General features: G+C 36.8%; 1 protein-coding gene across 9 annotated transcripts in view; it reads left to right on the forward strand.

Annotated features, from left to right (window-relative positions):
• rhea (Talin_middle and talin-RS domain-containing protein rhea) overlaps positions 1–24,395 on the forward strand; it is a 114,782-nt gene that overhangs the window by 36,526 nt on the left and 53,861 nt on the right. For all 9 annotated transcript variants that reach the window (XR_012412773.1, XM_073985586.1, XM_073985589.1 and 6 more), the window contains exon 3: positions 23,765–23,940. The gene's annotated coding sequence lies outside the window, so the exon portion shown is untranslated. The remainder of the gene's footprint in view (positions 1–23,764; positions 23,941–24,395) is intronic.

Raw genomic sequence — 24,395 nt, forward strand, 5'->3', positions numbered from 1 at the left:
AATACCATACAATTTAAATGAGAACAGTTCACCACTTTTATCATTTTCTGCCACTGTTACCATTTTTAAAAGTAAAGGAACAGACCAATTGTTAAAATTAAATTTAAATTAAAAATTATTAATAAAAAATAATTTTAATTCTCCACTCACTTATCAAAATTTGTAGGTTTAAGAGAAAATGTCACATTCTTTCTGCGGTTCTGAATAATGAAGGTCGCCATGCCCTTCCCTCTCACATTTTGTTGACTTTTTTTTTTCAAAAAATTGTTCGGTTATTGAATAAATCTCTCACACTTTATGTTTTTATTTACTTATGATGGAATTCTTTTTTTTGCAAATTGTTTGCCAACAACAAACAAAAATACGAACTCATCCTCAAATGAGCAAATATTGATAGATTTATTATTGAATGAAATCATTTGTTTCTGCTTCTTCCTCTTTGTGCTTTTTCTTCTTCTACTATCTTTGAGCATGATATTTATTAAAGTCTTATCTCCACTACAGTTCATTTGTTATCTTACTTGTTGTTGTTTGAAAAAATATGCACTTTTTGCTGTCATTAAATGTCATGTTTTTAAAAGAACAATACAGTGGGTCAAATGTGATTTCTGTAGGTTTTTCGACGTCAACAAAATTAAGCTTAAAAAGCCCTTAATAATATTTTCAGCCATATTGTTGTTTAACATTTAATTGATTTAGGATGACTTATTGTATTAGAATTTATCCTTTTTGTCAGTGATGGGTTTTTCGCCTCAAGTGTAAATCTTATTCTTAAGAAAAATTGCTGAAACTGTCTTCTTTCTAAGAGCTGTAATTATATTAAAACAAGTAAAAAAGAATCAGTAAAGTTGGACGATATCTAAATACCCTCATACCAATGACTGTATAAAAAAAAAGGGAGGCCAGTGTGGCGAACCTTATTATATCATAAATAGATCCCTAATTTTAAAGAAATAAATAAAGAAGAGTATATTATCTTAGTTTCCTGGGTAATTTCTTTTGCTTTAGTTCTTAGTCGTTTTGTAGAGTAGGTATTATAAACAGTAGGTCGCTTAATTACTACCAAAACCCCAATCAACCTTGACTTTCTATACTGTAAGAATACCATTAAGGCTGATTTTTTGCTTGTAATTTCGTGCCAATTTCGTCAGACGTATGGAAAATAAAATTATTACGTTATAACAAAGGCTACTAAAAACTTTTTTGCGAGAGATGTATGAAGGATTAGTCCTAAATATTGTGGCATTTCGAGGGTTCATGTCTCAGAGTATGGCATTAGCATTAGCATTAGGGTTATGACTTTTTACAACCTGATATCCATGTATTATAGTGCGATGAGTTTCTACATAAGATTACATAAAATCTTAATTATAAGATGATTCGGTGAAAAAAAACTTCATGCACAAAATAATTTTAAAATTTGAATTTAACAGAATTAAGGGAAATTTTTTGAAGTCACAGTAACCAGATATATAATTGTAAATAAATATTTGAGTCACATTGAGACAACCGAACTGACGTAACATTTGTTTCTAATTATTTTGCTTCAATTCTGAGATTCATAAAAATGCCGTAAATGGTTTTTTAGGATATAATTTCAAAAAAAAAAAAAAAAAATCTAAATTTTTTAAGGTGGTTTGTGCATGACCATTTTCAATATTTGACAGGAATATACGTTATTTTTGTTATTAGTAGGCTTAAGTTTATTCATTCGTGCAACAATAAGTAATTTTTGATTTTTTTTCATTTCATACATTTTTTCTAAAAAATACTTTTTTAAATCGATTTGTGGGTGAACTTTTCACTTTCAATGGAATAAACGTGATTTTAGTGGTTAACTAGCAGACCCCGTTCCGCGTTGCTGGCCCGTAGTAATAAGTTTTAATAAAATCTTTTTATGGACTTTAGGCTTAACAATTCAAAAATAGGTATTTTCTACATCACTTCTTCGGTCCATTGTCAAACTGAGAAGGATTTTAAATTTATCAACAGATTTAGTTTGTAACCTTTCTTTTCTCTTACGGACTGTGGATTTTTCGCCCATTGTTGCTGTTTAGGATTTATTTATTATATTATTATTAGGATTTCGTCTACAAATATGTATATAGCATTTTGGACACGGGACATTCCTGAACATTTTCGGAAAATTACATGAAATTAGGTTCAGTAGTTTTGGCAAAATAATGTATTGAAAAGAGTGGACGTGGCCCCGTATTTGACTGCAAATATGTGCCTAGGGTACATACAACAACATTACCTCCCAAAATTTATGCTGAAGCCGATATAATCGTAAGCGTTTAAAAGAAAGACGTGGGGAAGGTATCCCATCTCCTTCGAAATTCATAAAATATACATAACAATGGTATACCCTGAGCTTTTACTGCAAATTTCGTTGAAATCGGTTCAGTAGTATTGGCGATATTACATATTTAAAAAAATCTTTAGGCCCCTAAGAAGTACCTAGATTGTAGATTAATTCGTACATTTTTAAACCGTCATTTTTTGCAAAAATAGGGTTTTTTTAAATATCACTTGGGGGAGGTACCCCGCCCCCTCTGGAATTATATAAAATATGTATCCTATTTTCGGGGGCGTCCCTGTACATTTCCTGACAATTTCGGGAAAATCGGTTCAGTAGTTTTTGTAGAAGAAATTTAAATTAAAATTTGAAAAAGGTGTGCGTGGTAAAATTTTCTTTCCATAAAAACCTAACTTGGGTTATGACGGCATTTGATTTTTATTCATGAAGATATGGCGTTTTTAGAAATGGCAAAGGGAAGTACCCCGCTCCCTTCGAACTTCAACAAAAAAATGCATCCTATTTTCATCGGGGGCCATCAGTAAAATCGGTTCAGTAGTTTTGTAGATGTAACATTTTTTAAAAAGTGGACGTGGTAAAGTCTTTGGGTCCCAAATAAGTAGGTAAGGTTGGGGACACAACCACATTTCACAGTGGTCCCACTTGTATGGAAAGGAGTGCCAAAAATAGTTCTAATCGAGTTAACGCCTCAAAATTTTAACCATAGTTTTATTACTAGCCCAAAAGTAAGAAAAATAAATTTAATGGATGTAGGTCCACATTTGGGTGTAGGCCCCATATAAAGGTACCCCCGATTTTTTATATTTTGACGATTTTAGCCAAATTTTCAAATGTTCAAATGTTCAATATAGGTCCACGTTTAGGTATAGCTCCCATATAAACGTACCTCCCTATATTCGGTATTTTGACGATTTTAGCCAGATATTCTAACCAAGTTGGTTGTAATTTTGTATTTTGACTTTGGAAGGAAGATCATACGTCCGTGCAAAAAATGTTCATTATAGGTCCACGTTTATGTGTAGCTCCCATATAAACGTATCTCCCAATATTCGGCATTTTGACGATTTTAGTCATCATTTCCAACCGATTTGGCTGTAATTTTGCATTTTAAGTTCTGAGGGAACACCATTACCTCCTTGCAAAAAATGTTCAATATAGGTCCACGTTTCGGTATAGCTCCCATATAAACGTACCTCCCGATTTTCGGAATTTTGGCGATTTTACAGGCGTGGTATAAAGGGAATAACTTACTGGGTGGCAGATGGCGGTAGCTGGATTTCTTTTTGTCGTAAACTAGAGACTTTCCCCTGTATTTTTAAAAAATATGGACTTGCCCTTACGGGGCCAACATTAGTAAAACTCAACATAAATTTATAGCAATGATATTAAAAATAGCACAAAAATCATTTACAAAGAATTTATTTTTAATGAACTTAGAAAACGAATTTTGAATTTGTTTTTCCGTAAAAATATTGTCAATGCCATTAGTTTTATAATTTATTTTTTTTTTCGTTTTTACATACAAATTTCAATTTCTTCGACTTAACTTGGCATATTACAGCTGTAAATTGGCAAAAATAATACTGGATAATAAAAATTTAATGTGTTTAGAGAATATTTATTTCAATGCATTTGTCTCCCAAATAAATTTTCAAACCGATACATTCGTATTTATTATCTTTAAAGAACTAGGGTATAGAAGAAGTACCCCGTAGCCTATTTTCACCGGTGGCCATCCCTGTACATTCCCTGACAATTTAATGGCAAAAATTTTCTTTACATAAAACGAACATTTAAAAAAAAAATACTGTCCAAATCGATCCAGCCGTTCTCAACTGATTTGATTTTTATTTATAAAGATAGGCAAAAGTTCATTCATCCTATCCCCATAGAACGGTACCACCCGATTTTCGGTATTTTCAAGGTTTTAGCTTCATTATCACACCGAAACGGCTACAATTTGGTACTTAGTCTTCGTTGGGGATATACAACTTTTCCCCAGAATTTTGTTGGTATAGGTCATCAATATTTCACCGAAATTGTTGAAATTTGGTATTAAGTCTTCATTTGTGGTATTAAAGTTTCAATATGAAATTTGTTGGTATAGGTTCACGCCTAGAACAATACCTCCCGATTTTCGGTATTTTGGAAGTTGTGGCATCAGTGTTCCTCCTTACTTAGTCTTCCTTAGGGGGAATAAAACTTTCCCCAAGAATTTTGTCGGTATAGGTCCACGCCGTCATATAGCCCCCATAGGAAAATACCTCCCGATTATCTGTATTTTCCAGGTTGTGGCCTCAATATTCCTCTAAAATGGGTGAAATTTGGTATTTAGTCTTCGTTGGGGGCATAAAACGTTCCCCCAGAATTATATCGGTATTATCGGTATCGCTAGAACACAGGCGCGTGCTCAGCATTGCTTTAGGCATATTTTTCTACCGATTTAACTGTAATTTGGCATATTGAGTTCCCTATCGACAGGAAATATATCTATCAAAACTATTGGCAAAGGTTCATATTTTTCGGAGCCTACAAAATTGGCAAGATAGTGGTCTCCAAAAGTTCTAAAATGTCGTACGTTTTTCATAAGTTCATACTTGCTATTTGAGTTTGAAAACAAAATACGCTAAAAAAGGCGTTTGTCATGGAAACCATACAGATTAGGGTGTCCAAAAAACCGGTTTTTCCAATCAAAACGGTTTTCGGTTAACCGTAATTTTCAATATTTTCAAAAACCGGTTTTCGGTTTTCAAAAATTTTCAAAACCGGTTAACCGGTTTAAACCGGTTTTGTTTAAATAGGTACAAATTTGCTCATAATTGATATATATTTGATTAAAATTGTGCGACAAGGGGTAAATTAAGTATAACGACTTCGTTATTACATAACACTGTGCTACAGTGAAAATTTGCAGGGGTTCTAATGCATAAATTCGGTGTTGTGGGAGTCCACAGAAGACGAAAATACCTTTGGTTTCTTTGGGTCACTTCGGTTTTTCATTTTATAACGGTAAATGTAGTGAAAAATGGACTTTCTTGGATTTTCAACTTTAAACGGACATTACTTCTTTTTTCCATTATAAAGGGGAGAGTAATGCCTTTCGAACAAGCCATAGATTTCTAAAATTGGTTAACAAATGGCTAATTAATAGTGGTTTAAGTGTGACAAAAACGCATTAAAAAACAGTAAAATGTTTTTCCTTGTGCTCTAGGCTGCGTAAATGACACCTAACAGTACAATTATTTACTGTTAGCAAGTAGGAAATTTAGTTGGCTTTCCAAAATGGGAGAAACCAACGAAATCGGTTGAAAAATGAATGCGTTATGGCATTTATTGTGTTTCAACTTTTTGGTTTTTTTTTCATATTTTCCTTTATAAAACATTGATACCTTGTGCGTAATTGTTAGGCAGGGTAATCACAATTAGAATCATACATGCTAAGATACCCATCTTTTATAAAGGAAAATATGAAAAAAACCAAAAAGTTGAAACACAAAAAATGCCATAACGCATTCAGTTTTCAACCGATTTCGTTGGTTTTTCCCATTTTGGAAAGCCAACTAAATTTCCTACTTGTTAACAGTAAATAATTGTACCGTTAGGTGTCGTTTATGCAGCCTAGAGCACAAGGAAAAACATTTTACCGTTTTTTAATGCGTTTTTGTCACACTTAAACCACTATTACTTAGCCATTTGTTAACCGATTTTAAAAATCTATGGCTTGTTCGAAAGGCATTACTCTCCCCTTTATAATGAAAAACAGTGTGTGCAAATCGGTTGTGGGAAAAAGAAGTAATGTCCGTTTAAATTTGAAAATCCAAGAAAGCCCATTTTTCACTACATTTACCGTTATAAAATCAAAACCCGAAGTGACCCAAAGAAACCAAAGGTATTTTCGTCTTCTATGGACTCCCACAAAACTGAATTTGTGCATCAGAAATCCTGCAAAAAAATTTTGTCCACTTTTGTATCACAGTGTAATTATCTCATAATATCCTTGTTATTTGACAATAAACCTCGAAGTGGGGACAGCAAAATTAGGACCGAAATTCTGTTCTATGAATAGTAAAAGCTCTTACAAATATAAAATTGTGTACCAAAAGAATTGAGTTTACATTTTATTATGTTCGGATTCGTCGTCTTGCTTTGCCAATCTCAAACTATCGTAAAATTATTGAAAATTCGGCGGCAATTTGATTAATGACTAAGTTGAACCAAACATTCGTTTTATATTGTAGATACTATAGCTACATTTCCTAGTTCACTGCATTAGTTCCAAAATGTATGAGCAACTTCATAAAAACTAACGTGTGATATAACGTATACGCAGATTTTTCATACAAATGGTGTGTACCATTGGAACTGCGTAGTGAATTTAATTGGCACAACTCTACATTTTACACACAATATTTTTCAAATTTAAAGGTATCTGACATTTAAAACTTTGCCGTACCTTGTGTTAGTTAATTTAGTTTACATTCAAGAATACAATTGTAATGAAATATTAAAAATATTACTATTTTTTTAAAACCGGTTAACCGACACAAATAACCGGTTTTTTCGGTTAACCGAAAATAACGTTTTTGGCGAAAATCGGTTTCGGTTTTGTAACTCAAAACCGGGTAACCGGTTAACCGGTTTCGGTTTTGGACACCCTAATACAGATTGAACGAACCAATATTCGTACCCTATAAAAAACGTTGCATTTGAAAGAAGAAAGTTCGATGACAGAGAAGCCACTCCCACAGCCGATATGTCTGATAAATTGGTGGTTGTGTGGGTTCGAATCGTCGTCTTTCCTTTTTCACTTGCAAACACTATCGGTAATTAAGCTCAACTCTAAACGAGAAAATTAATAAAAACACCGTCTAACTGATCGACAATAGGAGCGAGTATTTTACCCTATATAGCAGCATGCAGTGAATTTTAATAATATTTTCCCAATACTATTAATAATTTATGTTTTCCAAGAATTAACACTGATTGTATATAATATCATCGTATAGGTGTCATTTGTGAACTTATCGCACACGCCTTGTTGTAATAATAAACAATACAATTCCAAAGAAGTTCTTTACAAGTGGCAAATTACTCAATAGAACTTCGTTTACAGAGAAAATGAATTAAGCCTCCTCCCACACCCCAGTTTATAACAGAACGGAACACCTTCTTAATGTAAAGTGGGTGTGAGAATTATGATCTTCGTATCATTTCTTTTTCAAACAGAACAATTGAACAATTCAATTAAGTAGCGTGGGATTCATAATGTTCTCAGGGACAACATCTCACTCTCTTTGCTAATTGCTGCTCTTTCATTAATGACGACATCAAATACCTTTAATTAGTAATGCGGACAAATACTCGAATTTGTAATAATGCGATAAGAGACCGATAAACCCACCGCTAACTAACCGACAGACTGATATCAAATGTAAACAATAAATATTGATAAAGATAAAATACACACACAAAAGAAAAAAGCTCTGTATGTGAGATTTACATGCACTCGCGCGGTTTGGTTTGTTTGCCGGGACGAAGTTAAAGACGAAAATTTTGACAATGGTGTCGTCGATGATGACGAAGAATGTCTTCTTCTCACACATTGTTGTTTCTCTTACATTAGTCGCTATTGTGTCGATAATATTTGATAAGTAATTTGAGGAGAATATAAACAAATCTACTGAACAGGCGGGCACACATCATTTTGTATAGTTTTTTGTGATAAAGCCAAACAAAACGAAACAAATGAAAAAATAGCAGCCAGCCGGCAAGTGCATTAAATGTGGCAGAGAAGAAAGACCAAAAGACCTACTCAACCCTTAAATGTGACTGACTGACGTATGAGATTTCAATTATAAAAGGAAAAAAAAACAAACAAACAATGCAACATATTTATACAATAAAAACTAATTTAGGGGAAGGGTATGGGTGGGTGGCAGAGATGAAGTATCTCTTGATAAGTAACAAGACCAACGCCTACTCTCCTCACTCCTGCTTTAATTTCATGTTTATTTTTCTTCTTTTTTCCAAAGTTATTTTTATTTCAAATTCTTTTCTTTTCAAAGTGATGAAAACCCATCATTGTCATTGTTGGCGGCGGCGGCAATGGCGGCGTGACAGGACAATGACAAACGGAGATGAGTGTAAAAAGCCAACCAAATCTATATCCATTTCAAACATATTTCCCATAGAGATTAACTTAACGACCACAAAGTGGGTAACAACAACAGCAATGTTTGTTGCCAAGAATGGGTGGGTGGGGTAACTCTTCCTTTATGGAAGGCATTGTCTGTTTTGTTGCTCGCTAAAGGCAAAATACCCATATCCACCTAACAAATGAACATAATTGAGCTACTTAAATGTCCACGAAAAAAATCTCAGAGAGGGTTGTTACATCATGTTGGGTGAAGAATGATTGCAGGGGCGTCATCATCCTCCTCGTCATCAAGGTCTTTGATTTGATTGATTCCATTCAATTTGGTTTGTTTACATTTTTGTTACTCCGCAATTTTAACGGTCATTTAGAGAGTCATTTTTTTATTTCAAGTGGGAATTTGGTTCTTTGTATGTTCCTTTGCACTTTTTAAGTGATTTTTTTGCCGTCAAAGGATTTACAGTGGGGTGCAAAAAAGAAGTTATGGGTCATGTTTTATTATTAAAACAAATTGAATTTAATCAAGAGAACAATAAAAGGCTTAATAGAAGCACCCTTTGACCGGGAAAGGCTTAATAGAAGCACCCTTTGACCGGGAAAGGCTTAATAGAAGCACCCTTTGACCGGGAAAGGCTTAATAGAAGCACCCTTTGACCGGGAAAGGCTTAATAGAAGCACCCTTTGACCGGGAAAGGCTTAATAGAAGCACCCTTTGACCGGGAAAGGCTTAATAGAAGCACCCTTTAACCGGGAAAGGCTTAATAGAAGCACCCTTTGACCGGGAAAGGCTTAATAGAAGCACCCTTTGACCGGGAAAGGCTTAATAGAAGCACCCTTTGACCGGGAAAGGCTTAATAGAAGCACCCTTTGACCGGGAAAGGCTTAATAGAAGCACCCTTTGACCGGGAAAGGCTTAATAGAAGCACCCTTTGACCGGGAAAGGCTTAATAGAAGCACCCTTTGACCGGGAAAGGCTTAATAGAAGCACCCTTTGACCGGGAAAGGCTTAATAGAAGCACCCTTTGACCGGGAAAGGCTTAATAGAAGCACCCTTTGACCGGGAAAGGCTTAATAGAAGCACCCTTTGACCGGGAAAGGCTTAATAGAAGCACCCTTTGACCGGGAAAGGCTTAATAGAAGCACCCTTTGACCGGGAAAGGCTTAATAGAAGCACCCTTTGACCGGGAAAGGCTTAATAGAAGCACCCTTTGACCGGGAAAGGCTTAATAGAAGCACCCTTTGACCGGGAAAGGCTTAATAGAAGCACCCTTTGACCGGGAAAGGCTTAATAGAAGCACCCTTTGACCGGGAAAGGCTTAATAGAAGCACCCTTTGACCGGGAAAGGCTTAATAGAAGCACCCTTTGACCGGGAAAGGCTTAATAGAAGCACCCTTTGACCGGAAAAGGCTTAATAGAAGCACCCTTTGACCGGGAAAGGCTTAATAGAAGCACCCTTTGACCGGGAAGGGCTTAATAGAAGCACCCTTTGACCGGGAAAGGCTTAATAGAAGCACCCTTTGACCGGGAAAGGCTTAATAGAAGCACCCTTTGACCGGGAAAGGCTTAATAGAAGCACCCTTTGACCGGGAAAGGCTTAATAGAAGCACCCTTTGACAGGGAAAGGCTTAATAGAAGCACCCTTTGACCGGGAAAGGCTTAATAGAAGCACCCTTTGACCGGGAAAGGCTTAATAGAAACACCCTTTGACCGGGAAAGGCTTAATAGAAGCACCCCTTGACCGGAAAAGGCTTGATAGAAGCACCCTTTGACAGGGAAAGGCTTAATAGAAGCACCCTTGACCGGGAAATTCTTAATAGAAGCACAAAAGGTCTATAGAAGCACCCTTTTATTCAGAAAGGGTCTATAGAAGAAGCACCCTTTGATTCAGAAAGGGTCTATAGAAGCACCCTTTGATTCAGAAAGGGTCTATAGAAGCACCCTTTGATTCAGAAAGGGTCTATAGAAGCACCCTTTGATTCAGAAAGGGTCTATAGAAGAAGCACCCTTTGATTCAGAAAGGGTCTATAGAAGCACCCTTTGATTCAGAAAGGGTCTATAGAAGCACCCTTTGATTCAGAAAGGGTCTATAGAAGAACCACCCTTTTATTCAGAAAGGGTCTATAGAAGAAGCACCCTTTGATTCAGAAAGGGTCTATAGAAGCACCCTTTGATTCAGAAAGGGTCTATAGAAGCACCCTTTGATTCAGAAAGGGTCTATAGAAGCACCCTTTGATTCAGAAAGGGTCTATAGAAGCACCCTTTGATTCAGAAAGGGTCTATAGAAGCACCCTTTGATTCAGAAAGGGTCTATAGAAGCACCCTTTGATTCAGAAAGGGTCTATAGAAGCACCCTTTGATTCAGAAAGGGTCTATAGAAGCACCCTTTGATTCAGAAAGGGTCTATAGAAGCACCCTTTGATTCAGAAAGGGTCTATAGAAGCACCCTTTGATTCAGAAAGGGTCTATAGAAGCACCCTTTGATTCAGAAAGGGTCTATAGAAGCACCCTTTGATTCAGAAAGGGTCTATAGAAACACCCTTTGATTCATAAAGGGTCTATAGAAGCACCCTTTGATTCGGAAAGGGTCTACAGAAGCACCCTTTGATTCAGAAAGGGTCTATAGAAGCACCCTTTGATTCAGAAATGGTCTATAGAAGCACCCTTTGACCGGGAAAGGCTTAATAGAAGCACCCTTTGATTCAGAAAGGGTCTATAGAAGTACCCTTTGATTCAGAAAGGGTCTATAGAAGTACCCTTTGATTCAGAAAGGGTCTATAGAAGCACCCTTTGATTCAGAAAGGGTATATAGAAGCACCCTTTGCTTAGGGAAGGGTATATAGAAGCACCCTTTGCTTAGGGAAGGGTCTATAGAAGCACCCTTTGTTTCAGAAAGCGTCTATAGAAGCACCCGCAATGGTATCCGCAGGAGAGGATAACGGGATTAACGACCCCGCGGACCCTAGTTTTGTCAGGTGTGGAGAGCGTGTCAAAATGGTGCAAGTGCTCTGAGAATACCACCCATAATTATGTACTCCGTCATAAGGGAATCACTTCGTGATTATCCCCAGTCAAGCCCTATACGTGGAAGAAAATGGAATCCTGCCGAAACGCGTCCAGATCAAGCCAGCACGATCTTGATTATGGCATTATTGGACTACGATTTGGAATTGATGAACACTGGGCTGACGGCTGTGGTATTCTGGAACCTGAGTATGTCGGAGTGGAATCTTACAGAAATAGTTTTCAGGCTAATGCCACAATAGCCTCTGTCCCGTTAAAACCTGGCAAGTCTCAAAATACGTTCAATGCTCGTCCCATTAAGTTGACAGTGTAGGTTCGGATGCACATTACCGATTAACACGGATCTGGCTCTGAACGGGAGATCTCATACGGGTCTCTCGTCAACCCTCGCATGGACCTAGAAATAGGGACCCATGAGATCTTACGTGACTGCACATTTTGCGATCGGAGATAGCGACTTTGAGTTGGGACCACGAAACCTGAAATGAACGAAGAAAATAAAGAAATAAAAAGAAAAAACATAGAGGTTGAAAAAACCCCACTGGGAAGATGCTCGTGTCTGCGAGTCGCGAATATGGGGGGTGTAGATTCCCCATTAGGAAGATGTCCGGTAATTATGATGGCCACATCTAACAGGTAAAAGCCTAAAAATAAATGTTCTGGAAGCGAAAATCTGAGGAGGCTCGGAAGAAAAATTGCCCGGTTGAATGAATGATTTAAATCGAAAAATAACATCCACAAGAATATCCAATCCACAATGCGAGAGATACAGGCGATATATTTAAAAGTAGCTGACGATCTGAACAAAAAAGCTGACATACGGCAAATGGGTCAGGTAGAAGTACCCTACTATCCTTCTATGATAAGACCTTCTAGTCCTTTTCTATGAGATTACCTTCTTCTCTCCCCTAAGAAGGCCTTCTAATTTTCCATGAGAAGACCTTCTTTATAATTTATGAAAGTCTTATCCGATTTTGTTAAGAGATTTCCTTTAATTCGATATTTCGGGTTGTCAATTGTTAAAGAACTTTCTTATAGACAATTGTTTTCTATAGGTTCATTAAGTGGTTTCTTTAAAAAAAGTCCTCAAGGCTATTAACATTATGTTCCTCTCATTTTGTATATTCGACAATTGTTCGTAGAATTCTAGTAATGACAACAAATACCACTGACGACCGACTGCACATTCATAACCATTTACGTAACACTTTGCTCACCTACATTCACATTTCTGGAAATCCTTGGTAGAAAAAAAACAAAAACATCCTGGCGACATTTATTTCCTTCCGTTTTATTTCCACCCAACGATTTTTATTGATCTCCTTCTTCAAACTGTCGCGTGGCCCTATGATGATGACGATACTGATGCTGACTATGAAATTGGAGAATAATTTTTACAGAATTTCTTACATTTTTATTGAAGATGATGTTTCCATCCTCCCCAGCTATTATTGTTTGTCATCATCAGCAACTTTGCGTGTTTTTTACCATTTCAACGGTTTTTTTATTGCCAAAGTAAGACGAAGATTTTCATTCATTTATGGCCGGTTGGCTGGTTGAATGTTCAAATATGTTGTTGACAAGTGTTTAAGCTGTTATTGGTGTTGTTGTTCGTCGTTCGTTGAATGAAGCTGTGGCGGCTACTGTTTGTTGTCTCGTTGTTAGAAGAAGAGCGCGTGTGGGCAACATAACCAGCAACAAACAACGACGAAGACGACATAACCCCATTGGGTTATAACCACCGCCACCAACATTACCACCACCATGTGGTGTATTCGAGTCGTGTAAATAGCAAAAACGAAGAAGAAGCAGTAGAGAAAAACACTTATGGCTCCCGACAGTCGGGCACCTATCAACTCTGGCAACACTGCCTTTGGCAACAGCACCCAAAAAACAAAAAAGCCGCCACCGACCGAACGACATACATGGAACGCCGCAACCACATAACAGCAGCCAAAATGAAAATCGCTACTACTCTGCTACTGTAACAGAACACTCCCCAAACAAAACCAAACTTTGCTACTGTTGTTGGCTGGCTGCCTGTCTGTCGACTGCCGGCCTGCTTGCCTGCCTGCTCGCAAAGTAATCTTACTTTAAATTCAAATTTCCAATTTGTTTCTAAACGCAATACGCAATGCCGCATTACAAAATGTCAGTCAGTCACTCGGATCACATCACACCCCAAACCAGGCTAACCACCAAGATTACGACCACCCTACCACCATCATAATCATCGGAAAATACATTGTGGTCGTTGTTGTCTCATCGCAAAAATTAAGTAATCTTTGCCATATAGTTTTTTTCTTCAATCGACTTTTTTCTCGTTTTAATTCTGTAACTTATAGATCCCATATTTTGGACAACAAACTTTGTTGGTTTTACTTACTTAGCTCAAATTACAAATGTCCACAGATATTAACAAATAATGGTAAAATTCAGATGTATATTAGAGTTCAATTATTATGGATACCAAGGAGTGAGTTCGTTCAGGCTAGAAGGTTTTCTATAAAAAAAAAAAAACAAAACGACGAAAAAGTGTTTTTATAAGAAACCAGAATGTCTTATTTGTAGAAGGTCAAGATGTCTTCATAGAGAACACCGACATACCTCCTTATAGAAGGTATGATGGTGTTCTTACAGATGGCCCTCTCATTGCAAGCCGTTAGGTCTTTACATAGAAGGTCTTCCCATTGAAGGTAAGAAGGACCTATCTTAAAGAGGCAGAAGCTTTTACCGTAGAAGTCCATTTTTTATCGCAAAAGGCCCTCTCCTGGAAAGTAGAACGTATTCAGATAGAAGAACTCATAGCAAGCCAGTATGTCTTTCCATAGAAGTCCTAAAGTGTTTCTCATAGATGTCCAGAGGTCTTCCCATAGACGGCCAGATGGTCATAGTATACAAGCGTAAAAGGTATTCTCACAGTAGGTCACAAGTTCTTCTCATAGAAGTCCAGAAGATCCTTCCATAGAAGTTCCTAACGTCTTTCCATAGAAGTCCACAAGTTCTTCTCATATAAGGCCAGTACGTCTTCTAAAAGCAAGCCTGAAGATTTTCCCATAGAAGTCCAGAAGTTATCCTCAGAATTTTTTCTCATAGCAAGCTAGAAGGTATTCCCATAGAAGTTCTACTCATAGAAGGTCTTCCCATAGAAGATCAGAAGGTCTTTTCATACGTCTCCCAGTGATGTGCGAAAGTTTTTCTCATAGAAGGTCCTGTCATAGAAAGCCCGAAAGTCTTCCCAAAGAAGTTTAGAAGGTGTTTTCGTAGAAGTCCAGATTGTCTTCACATAGAAGGCCAGAAGGTGTTCTCGTAAAAGTCCAGATTGTCTTCACATAGAAGGCCAGAAGGTATTGTTATAGCAGCCCACAAGGTTTTCTCATGGAAGTTCAGAAGGTATTCTTATAGAAGGCCAGAAGGTCCTCTCATGGACGGCCATAAGGTCTTCTCCACGTTAAATGTCCTGTATGGGCCCTCTTTATTTTTTTAATCCCACGTTTTATCCACTATGGGTCCACCTATAAATCTTTAAAAAATCCTCGCCTAATATCCTATATGGGTCCAGCTAAAAATCTTTAAAAAATTGTCATCTATCGGTCCAACTAAAAATCTTTAAAAAATCCGCAAATATTGTCCTCAGTGGTTCCAGCTAAAAACCTTTAAAAAATACGCGCCTAATATTCTCTGTGGGTCCAACTAAAAACATGTTGCAGTTGAATTTTTTTTAAAAAACCTGCCCTTATAGCGCTTGTTGTTCTGCATGGCTTCTCCAAAAAAATACTTTAAAAATAATCCTAATCATCTTTCCAGGTTTATTGCCCAGTTTGGGACCCCTAAAATCTTAATGGGTCCTCCAAAAGGTCTTTAAAAAAATCTTTAAAAAATCCACGTTTGTTGAACTGCATGGTGCCTCCTAAAAATCTTTAAAAAATCCACGTTTGTTGACCTGCTTGGGACCTCCTAGAAATCTTTAAAAAATCCACGTTTGTTGACCTGCTTGGGACCTCCTAGAAATCTTTAAAAAATCCACGTTTGTTGACCTGCTTGGGACCTCCTAGAAATCTTTAAAAAATCCACGTTTGTTGACCTGCTTGGGACCTCCTAGAAATCTTTAAAAAATCCGCGTTCGTTAAACTGCTTGGGGCCTCCTAAAAATCTTTAAAAAATCCGCGTTCGTTGAACTGCTTGGGGCCTCCTAAAAATCTTTAAAAAATCCGCGTTCGTTGAACTGCTTGGGGCCTCCTAAAAATCTTTAAAAAATCCACGTTTGTTGAACTGCTTGGGGCCTCCTAAAAATCTTTAAAAAATCCACGTTTGTTGAACTGCTTGGGGCCTCCTAAAAATCTTTAAAAAATCCACGTTTGTTGAACTGCTTGGGCCTCCTAAAAATCTTTAAAAAATACACGTTTGTTGAACTGCTTGCGGCCTCCTAAAAATCTTTAAAAATCCACGTTTGTTGAACTGCTTGGGGCCTCCTAAAAATCTTTAAAAAATCCACGTTTGTTGAACTGCTTGGGGCCTCCTAAAAATCTTTAAAAAATCCACGTTTGTTGAACTGCTTGGGGCCTCCTAAAAATCTTTAAAAAATCCACGTTTGTTGAACTGCTTGGGCCTCCTAAAAATCTTTAAAAAATACACGTTTGTTGAACTGCTTGCGGCCTCCTAAAAATCTTTAAAAATCCACGTTTGTTGAAATGCTTGGGACCTCCTAAAAATCTTTAAAAAAATCCACGTTTGTTGAAATGCTTGGGACCTCCTAAAAATCTTTAAAAAAATCACGTTTATTGTCCTGCTTGGGACCTCCTAAAAATCTTCAAAAATCCACGCTTATTGTCCTCCTTGGGACCTCCTAAAAATCTTTAAAAAATCCACGTTTGTTGACCTGCTTGGGACCTCCTAAAATCTTTAAAAAATCCACGTTTGTTGACCTGCTTGGGACCTCCTAAAAATCTTTAAAAAATCCACGTTTGTTGACCTGCTTGGGACCTCCTAAAATCTTTAAAAAATCCACGTTTATTGACCTGCTTAAGACCTCCTAAAATAAATATCCAAGTTTATTGTCCTGCTTGGGGCCTCCTAAAAATCATTAAAAAATCCACTCCCATTGACCTTCTTAAGACCTCCTAAAAATCTTTAAGAAATCAACGTTTATTAACCTGCTTAGGATCTCCTAAAATCTTTAAAAAATCCACGTTTTTTGACCCTAAAAATCTTGAAAAATTGACCTGATTGGGATCTTTAAAAAAATCCATGTTTATTGATCTATTTGTGACCTCCTAAAATGTATTTTAAAAATCCACACATAATGTCCTCTATGGGTCCTTCTAAAAATATTCGATGTCTTGCCAAAAAAACATCTGTTTTGTTTAAATGAATTTATCGGTTAATAATATGTACCTACTTTCCTTTTTCAATCTAAATTACTGATTCAATTCGTTCGTGATTTGTTTACAAAATGAATTTCTAAAATTTGCATTCTTCTATATAAAGACCTGAATATTCTTCTTTTGAAAACAAATCCACTTTGAAGTCAACGAGAATTTATAATTAATTACAAGTCTCTATACTTCAAGTGTGCTCTGTCGTCCGTCTACACATACCTGATTTAAATACATAAGCGAGTAAATGTAGAGCAAAACTTATTTGGGCAAAATAAAAATATCTTTGAATATCTGCTTAGCCCTACTTACCCACAAATGTATAGCTGGCCAAAACTTGGCACATTACAGAGAGGTTTTTTTTGGTGATCGTCGTCTGTCTGATTGGTGATTATTCATCATGCTTGCGGATAAAAACATTCACTCACTCTTTCACCCTGTGCCACACTTCCGTTGGGGGCAGTCGTCTGTTGTTATTGTTTGTGATCGTTGTTTGCTTGGCATCATCATCATCATCGTCACCGCCACCACTACCTCTTTCATTATCAACACCAAAAACAACAACAAAAGATTTTCTAAAAATGAATTTCTGAATCATCAAAATGACGAAGACGCTTTTTACGACCCGTCGTCGTCTTCGTTGGATATGCGATTATTTTGCTTGTTGCCAAATTGGAGGCAAGCGCTGCTCCGATGTCTGTGTTCTGTGTGCTCATCCAATGATCATTTAAAAGACAATTCGTTCTGCAAGATCATCATTTAATGCCGTATAATAATCATAAAATGTGTTGGAAATAAGCATATCCCCCCATGGGTGCCTGCCTGCATCATCCTCTCAATAGCTTTGCTTTGAGGTGAAGGTGAGATAAAAATAAAAATTAAATGAATAAACCCCAACGCAACGTAGCTAGCCCCGCCTATGAGGCTTCCCATCGGCCAATGTCTGACACACTCGACATATGAGGCCAACGACAAAGAAAATTGGCAATGTTTTGTAGACCATTTATGCTATTCTTTATGAATCTATGAATTTATGAATCAAAATTTGGTAAAGTAAAATTGAAAAAAATAATAATTGAAATACGAACAAATTGGAACATTTTATAGTGAAATGCATAAGTTGTAGAGGTTAGAATAGTCATACAAAATGGAAACATAGCTATGCAAGGTCTTTGGTGGCAAGTACGAACCTCTCATAGGAGTCCGTAAGGCCTTCTCAAAATTATAAGATATTGTTAGTTAACATAAGAGGGTCCTTTAACAGAATAGCAGAAGTTCTGCTATTCTAGACGAGCAAAAGTCTTCTTTTAGAAGACAAGAAGGTCTTCCTATAGAAGACTAAAATATCATAAAAGTCGTGAAGGTCTTTTCAATGAAGTCCATAAGGTTTTTTGTAGAAGACAATAATGTCTTCTTACAGAAGACCAGACAATCTTTCTATAGAAGGCCAGAACTTCTACTTACAGAAGTCCAGAAGGTCTTCTCGCAGAAGGCCAAAAGATCTTCCATAGAAGGTTATATGAGAGACCAAAAGATCTTCTCATAAAGCCCCAGAAGATCTTCTTATAGAAGACAAAAAAGTCTTCTTATAGAAGACCAGAAGTTCTTCGTATATAAAAACAGAAGTTCCTCTCATAAAACACCAAAAAGTCTTCTCATAAGGGACCAAAAGTTCTTCCCATTAAAATTCAGAAGATTTTCTCATAGCAAATTAGAAGAATAGAATAGCCGAAGTTCTTCATATAGACGAGTCGAAGGTCTTATACAAGGACAGAAGTCTAAAAATTGAAAGCCAAAAGATATTCTTATAGAAAAGAAAAGAAGACCAGAGAGTCTCTACAGAGAAGTTCGAAAAGATCTTCTCCTAGACCAGAGGGTGTTCTCATATAAGACCAAAAGATCTATAGAAACCTAGGAAGTCTTTCACAGAAGCCTAGAAAGTCTTCTCACAGAAGGCCTAAAGGTCTTCTCATAGAAGCCCAAAAAGTCTTCTCATATGAATTAAGAAGGTCTTCTCATAGAAGTTTAGAAGATCTTCTAATAGAAGGCAAGGAGGTCTTTTCGTATAATGCTTCTGGCCTTTTTATGAGAAGACCCACTGGCGTATTATGAGAAGACCTTCTATGGGAAGACCTTCTGGCCTTCTATGAGAAGAAGAAGAAGGTCTTCTCATAAAAGGGGCTCTCATAATATACCAGAAGGTCCTTCTCATAGAAGGCTAGAAGATCTTCTCATAAAAGCCCAGAAGGTCTTTTCATAAAAGCCCAAAAGGTCTTCTCATAGAAGGTCAGAAGATCTTCTCATAGAAGGCCAGAAGGTGTTCTCATAGAAGACCAACATGTCTTCTCATAGAAGGTCAGAAGATCTTCTCATAGAAGGCCAGAAGGTGTTCTCATAAAAGACCAACATGTCTTCTCATAGAAGGTCAGAAGATCTTCTCATAGAAGGCCAGGAGGTCTTCTCATAGAAGGCCAGAAGGTCTTCTCATAGAAGGCCAAAATGTCTTCTCATAGAAGGTCAGAAGGTCTTCTCGTAGAAGGTCAGAAGGTCTTCTCATAGAAGGCCAGAAGGTCTTTTCATAAAAAACCAGAAGGTGTTCTCATAGAAGGCCAAAATGTCTTCTCATAGAAGGTCTTCCCATAGAAGGCCAGAAGGTCTTCTCATAGAAAACCAGAAGGTGTTCTCACAGAAGGCCAGAAGGTCAGAAGGTCTTCTCATAGAAAGCCAGAAGGTCTTCTCATAGAAGGGCAGAAGGTATTCTCATAGAAGGGCAGGAGGTCTTCTCATAGAAGGTCAGAAGGTCTTCTCATAGAAGGTCAGAAGGTCTTCTCATAGAAAGCCAGGAGGTCTTCTCATAGAAGGCCAGAAGGTATTTTCATAGAAGGCCAGAAGGTCTTCTCATAAAAAACCAGAAGGTCTTCTCATAGAAGGCCAGAAGGTCTTCTCATAGAAGGCCAGAAGGTCAGAAGGCCTTCCCATAGAAGGTCAGAAGGCCTTCCCATAGAAGGCCAGAAGGTCTTCTCATAGAAGGCCAGAAGGTCTTCTCATAGAAAACCAGAAGGTCTTCTCATAGAAGGTCAGAAGGTCTTCTCATAGAGAACCAGAAGGTGTTCTCATAGAAGGACAGAAGGTCTTCTCATAGAAGGCCAGAAGGTCAGAAGGCCTTCCCATAGAAGGCCAGAAGGTCTTCTCATAGAAGGGCAGAAGGTATTCTCATAGAAGGGCAGGAGGTCTTCTCATAGAAGGTCAGAAGGTCTTCTCATAGAAGGTCAGAAGGTCTTCTCATAGAAAGCCAGGAGGTCTTCTCATAGAAGGCCAAAAGGACTTCCAATAGAAGGCCAGAAGTTCTTCTCATAAAAAACCAGAAGGTGTTCTCATAGAAGGCCAAAATGTCTTCTCATAGAAGACCAGAAGGCCAAAAGGTCTTCCCATAGAAGGCCAGAAGGTCTTCTCATAGAAGGTCAGAAGGTCTTCTCATAGAAGGCCAAAAGGACTTCCCATAGAAGGCCAGAAGTTCTTCTCATAAAAAATTAGAAGGTGTTCTCATAGAAGGCTAAAATGTCTTCTCATATAAGACCAGAAGGCCAAAAGGTCTTCTCATAAAAGGGCAGTAGGTATTCTCATAGAAGGCCAGAAGTTATTCTCATAGAAAGGCAGAAGGTCTTCTCATAGAAAGCCAGAATGTCTTCTCATAGAATGTCAGAAGGTATTCTCATAGAAGGCCAGAAGGTCTTCCTATAGAAGGCCAAAGGTCATCTCATAGAAGGTCACAAGGTCTTCTCATAGAAGGTTAGAAGGTATTCTCATAGAAGGCCAGAAGGTATTTTCATAGAAAGCCAGAGGGTCCTCTCATAGAGGGCTCAAGATTTTCTCATAATAGGACAGAAGGCCTTCTCATAGAATTCCGGAAGGTCTTCTTATGGAAGGGCAGAAGGTCTTATGATAGAAGGCTGAAGGTCTTTTCATAATAGAAAGGCAGAAGGTTTTCTCATATAAGGCTAGAAGATCTTCTCATAGAAGGACTTCTCATGGAAGGCTTGAAGGTATTCTCATTGAATGTCAGAAAGTCTTGTCATAAAAGGCCAGAATGTTTCTCATAGAAGGCCGGAAAATCTTTTCAGAAGGCCAGAAGGTATTTTGATAGAGGACCGAAGGTTTTCTTCATAGAATGTCAGATGAGCTTCTCATAGAAGGCCAGAAGGTCTTTTCATAGAAGTCAAGGTCAGAAGGTCTTCTCATAAAAGGTCAGAAGGCCTTCTCATAGAAGGTCACAAGGTCTTCTCATAGAAGGCCAGAAGGTATTTTCATAGAAAGCCAGAGGGTCCTCTCATAGAGGGCTCAAGATTTTCTCATAATAGGACTGAAGGCCTTCTCATAGAATTCCAGAACGTCTTCTCATGGAAGGGCAGAAGGTCTTCTGATAGAAGGCTGAAGGTCTTTTCATAATAGAAAGGCAGAAGGTTTTCTCATATAAGGCTAGACGATCTTCTCATGGAAGGCTAGAAGGTATTCTCATTGAAGGCCAGAAGGTCTCCTCATAGAAAACTCAAGGTCCCTCATAGGAGGTCACATGGTCCTGTCATAAAAGGCCAGAATGTTTCTCATAGAAGGTCAGAAAATCTTTTCAGAAGGCCAGGAGGTCTTCTCGTAGAAGGCCAGAAGGTATTTTGATAGAAGGCTGAAGGTTTGTTTTCATAGAAGATCAGATGGGCTTCTCATAGATGGCCAGAAGGTATTTTCATGAAAGGCTAGAAGGTCTTCATATAGGCCGGAAGGTATTCACAAAAGTCCAGAAGGCCGGCAAGTCTTCTCACAGAAGGCCACGAGGTCTTTTCATAGATGTCAAGTCTGTTCAATTTTTTTTAAGAATCCACGAATAATGTTGATGCGAAATAGGGTATTGTAAAAATGTTAAAATATTTATGGTTGAAGCAACCATATGTTTATGTTCTTCAACTCCAAAGATATTGTTGCTTCAGAAATATTTTAAAACATGTACACTACCCTATTTTTGAAAATTCCCGTTTATTGTCCAGCTTGAGTCTTCCGAACATATTGCTTCTAAAAATCGTACATGTTAAAATTATATGGTTTAAGCAACCATATACTTTATAGAATTATATTGTTCAACTCAAAATATATTGTTGTTTCAACAATATTTTACCATATTTACACTACCCTATTTTTGAAAATTCAAGTTTATTGTCCAGCTTGAATCTTCCGAACATACTGATTCTAAAAATCGTACATGTTAAAATTATATGGTTGAAGCAACCATATATTTTATAGAATTATATTGTTCAACTCAAAATATATTGTTTGCTTCAACAATATTTTAACATATTTACAATAACCTATTTTTGACAATTCCCGTTTATTGTATATCTTTGGGACATTTTAAAAGGATTCTCAGATAATCATCTATCTGCAACTCTTCCAAGGCGACAACAAAATATGATGATGATGATGACGAAAGATGCAAAACGTTAAACTAAAAACCAGAAAATGGCCTTGCTACCGAATAAGTGATATGTATAAGGAAAAAATGAACAGATCTCTTGCAAACTGCCATAATCGAACATAACTTCTATAACAAAAACAAATAACAATAACTAACCGGAGTAAGCGATAACTTTGCACAAGAAGCAATGACACAAAAGAATTTACGAAGCAGACACTAAATCCTGCTCACCAACTGAACCACCAAACATCCAACAGTTTTCTTCTTCTTCAATGACATATTTGGTGTTGAAGAGGAGAGCTGTAGCAGCAACAGAGATGACCTGAAGTTGTTTACCTCAAACAAACCATATTTGTATTCTAAGGTGAGATGATGATGATGTAGAAGATGGAAGAACACCAACCACCAAGAAGAAAGTAAGAAGAAAAGACAAAGTCATAAAAACCAACAATGCGTAAAAGGCCAAGGAATGCGATACAATACCTTAATTAGATGAAGTAGGAACTAACCGGAGGAGATATGATGACAAAGAAGATGAAAATACATTTATGATTGACACTAACATTCAACTATCATCGATTCGTCGTACAAAAGATGGAGAGGAGATATTGAATTGTAAAATGTTGTTGCGTGCTGTTGTGTTATGAACACGCGCGTCTCTAATGTTTGCAGGTATTAAGTAGTGAAACCAGCCACAACTGGCCCAGACAGAGTGGCGATTTTATGAGATAGGCGACTATCATGGGTTGTAGTTGTTAACGATTTATTTGAAATCGTTCTTGGTTACTTTTTTGATATTAAACCTAATTTTGTTATTTGGATTTAGAAGAGAATGTTTGATGTAAACAAATTTTAGCACAGAATTGCTTCAGAGTTTATCGTAGCAATATTTTATTGTTCATCATACTACAATTGTTTTTGTTGTAAATGCATATGATATTTTCCACAAATCGATCGCAAGTTATCTCAAAAAAATTGCCTGCTTGCTTGTCACGCAGAAGGTTATGTGATTTGTCGTCGCGCACCATCATTGTCTGTCTGACAAGGATGACATTTTTCTATGGTAAAGTCAAGATTGCTGTACTATTGCATGTCAGTTTTTGGGTAGCTGGCTCCATCAATGACAAGAAACAAATTTCTCTACTTTTCTTTCACATTGTGGTTTGTGTTTTGCCTACTCTATAAAAATATACAACGAAATGAGCAATTCCATGAACTAGGTGAAATCTGCAAGAAGAAGAATAACAAATAAACCGCGAGAGAGAGAGAGTTTGAACTGAATTATATTTTATTTTATGTTATTTGTGGTTAGAATTATTGCGGTATTTGCAAATATTTCCTAAACATTCACATATCATATGACCAAAGTTAATTTTTAAATAAATATAATTTTTCTAATAATCACTTTTCTATTTTTTTTTTCTTCTTGCAGATATTCAATAGTCAGACAACAAACACAAAGGAACAAGAACTGTTTTTTACAACAACAATATAACGACGAACGACAGATGCTCTAAGCATTTAGAAAATTTCATTTTTTTCTTTTCTGGTTTAATTTTAAGCGAAAAACAAAATCTACAACTTTTTTACAAACGAGAGAATTGTGTGGTAAGTACCATAAAAACGTTGTATTTTTTATTTTAAATAAATGTTATGAAATAGAAAGAAGATCAATCCCGTAAAATAATTATAATTTTATGAAATTATGTATTCAGAAAATATTAAATACCTTTAAAGATAAAAAAAGATTTTAAGACCCATACATACACTCCGATTCATCTGATTAGAACCAACCTGATTGAATTTTTTAATAATTAGAAAACAATTCTAAAAAAATCGCGGCTTAATATAATAAGCTGTTATATTCTGTTACTGTTTACAAAATTGTTAGCCTTTGCGGTGATGAAAAAAATGCTTATGAAAAGTTTACGTATATAGAAACATATTTTTTCAAATAATAGCGCTTGTACTTACAAAAACTATATTAAAACATTACAACAGCATCCACACATTGTAAGAAAAAAAATGATGCCTAAGTCGTGCAGCTTGGAGCTATTCTATGG

This window comes from Musca autumnalis, unplaced genomic scaffold (assembly GCF_047663935.1).
Source record: "Musca autumnalis isolate F117 unplaced genomic scaffold, ASM4766393v1 scaffold_4, whole genome shotgun sequence".
Taxonomy (NCBI): Eukaryota; Metazoa; Arthropoda; class Insecta; order Diptera; family Muscidae; genus Musca; species Musca autumnalis.